This window comes from Taudactylus pleione, unplaced genomic scaffold, assembly GCF_031769625.1.
Source record: "Taudactylus pleione unplaced genomic scaffold, aTauple2 ptg000389l, whole genome shotgun sequence".
Taxonomy (NCBI): domain Eukaryota; kingdom Metazoa; phylum Chordata; class Amphibia; order Anura; family Myobatrachidae; genus Taudactylus; species Taudactylus pleione.
Window position 1 is genome coordinate 2692734 of NW_028284790.1, and position 2267 is coordinate 2695000.

Consider the following 2267-nt stretch of genomic DNA (forward strand, 5'->3'; position numbering starts at 1 on the left):
TCTCTCCCGTGTTGTTTATTTCACATGTGGCTATTTTATTTTATTTTTTTTTTTCAAATTTCCACCTTACTCTCTCTCCCGTGTTGTTTATTTCACGTGTGGCTATTTTATTTTTATTTTTTCACATTTCCACCTTACTCTCCCGTGTTGTTTATTTCACGTGTGGCTATTTTATTTTTATTTATTCTTTTCAAATTTCCACCTTACTCTCTCTCCCGTGTTGTTTATTTCACGTGTGGCTATTTTATTTTATTTTTTTTTCAAATTTCCACCTTACTCTCTCTCCCGTGTTGTTTATTTTACGTGTGGCTATTTTACTTTTATTTATTTTCTTCAAATTTCCACCTTACTCTCCCGTGTTGTTTATTTCACGTGTGGCTATTTTACTTTTATTTATTTTTTTTCAAATTTCCACCTCACTCTCCCGTGTTGCTTATTTCACGTGTGGCTATTTTATTTTTATTTTTATTTTTTTTTTCAAACTTCCCGGGGTGCTGCTGCAGGGGCGCCGCGAGGCGGGTCTGCACCCTGCTCTCTCTATGTTTTTATTTCATGGGAGGCTATTTTTTTTCATATTCTTTCAGATTTCCCGGGGTGCTGCCGCAGAGGCGTCGCGGGACGGGTCGGGTCCGCACCTCACTCTCCCTATGTTTGTATTTCATGGGTGGCTACAGAATTACTTTTTTTTTAAACTTTCCAGGGCGGCCACCGGGGGGGGGCGCCGCGGGACTGCACCTCACTCCCTCTATGTTTTTATTTCATGGGTGGCTATACAATTTTATTTAAATTTTTTATTTTACCAGGCGGCCACCGGGGGGCGCCGCGAGGCGGGGCGGGTCTGCACCTCACTCCTCCTGTGTTTTTTTTAGTCTCATGGGTGGCTACATAATTTTTTTTTTTTTAAATTCCAGTGGCGGCCACCAGGGGGCGCCGGGAGGCGGGGCGGGTCTGCACCTCGCTCACCCTATGCTTTTATTTCATGGGTGGCTATAGAATTATTATTTTTTTTTTTAATTCCCGGGGCGGCCACCGGGGGGCGCCGCGACTCTGCCCCTCACTCACCCTATGCTTTTATTTCATTTGGTGGCTATGTCATTTTTTTTTTTTTTAACATTTCCCGGGCGGCCACCGGGGGGCGCCGCGAGGCGGGGCGGGTCTGCACCTCACTCCCCCTATGTTTTTATTTCATGGGTGGCATATAATTTGTAATTTTTTATTTATTTTTTTTTAATTCCCGGGCGGCCACCGGGGGGCGCCGCGCAGCGGGTCTGCACCTCACTCTCGCTATGTTTTTACTTCACGGGTGGCTATTCAAATTTGTTTATTTTTATTTTTTTTTTCATTTTCCCGGGGGGCCACCGGGGGGCGCCGCGGGGCGGGTCTGCACCTCACTCCCCCTATGTTTTTATTTCATGGGCGGCTATTTCTTAAAAAAAAATAAAAAATAAAAAAAATTCCCGGGGTGCTGCTGCAGTGGCGCGGGGCGTCCACCGGGGGGCGTCCACGATTCGGGCGGGCCTGCACCTTGCACTCTCTCCCTATGTTTTCATTTCATGGGTGGCTACTTTAAAAATTTTCATTTTGTTATTTATTTTTTAATTCCCGGGGCGTCCATCGGGGGGCGCCGCGTGGGGGGGGCGGGCCTGCACCTTGCACTCTCTCCCTATGTTTTCATTTCATGGGTGGCTACTTTAAAAATTTTCATTTTGTTATTCATTTTTTCGATTCCCCGGGGCGTCCACCGGGGGGCACCGCGCGGCGGGGCGGGCCTGCACCGTGCACTCTCCCTGTGTTTTAATTTCATGGGTGGCTGTTTTTCATTTTTTTCAAAATAATAATAATAATAATAGTAATAATTTCACGGGGCGCTGCTGGTGCAGCGTCGCGGGGCGTCCACCGGGGGGCGCCGCGGGTCGGGGCGGGTCTGCACCTTACTCCCCCCAATGTTTTAATTTCATGGGTGGCTCTATTTTTTTTTATTTCAATTTTTTGCCCTCCCGGGGTGCTGCTGCAGCGCCACCGGGTGGCCACCGGGGGGCGCCGCCGTACCGGCGGGCACCGGCCTTCGCCCCTGCCCCCTCCCCGGCCCCCCAGGGGCCCATCAGGCCAAGGGGCGGCGGTCCACGGGAGGCCGACTCCCCTCTGCGGAGGCCCCGATGAGGTCGGACCGGGGTGCCCTCGTCCGCCCTGCGCTTCCGAGGCTTCGGGGAAGAGAGGGAGAAGTCGCCGCTGAAGGTGGCGCGCAGCACCGGTGGCGTGACCCGTGA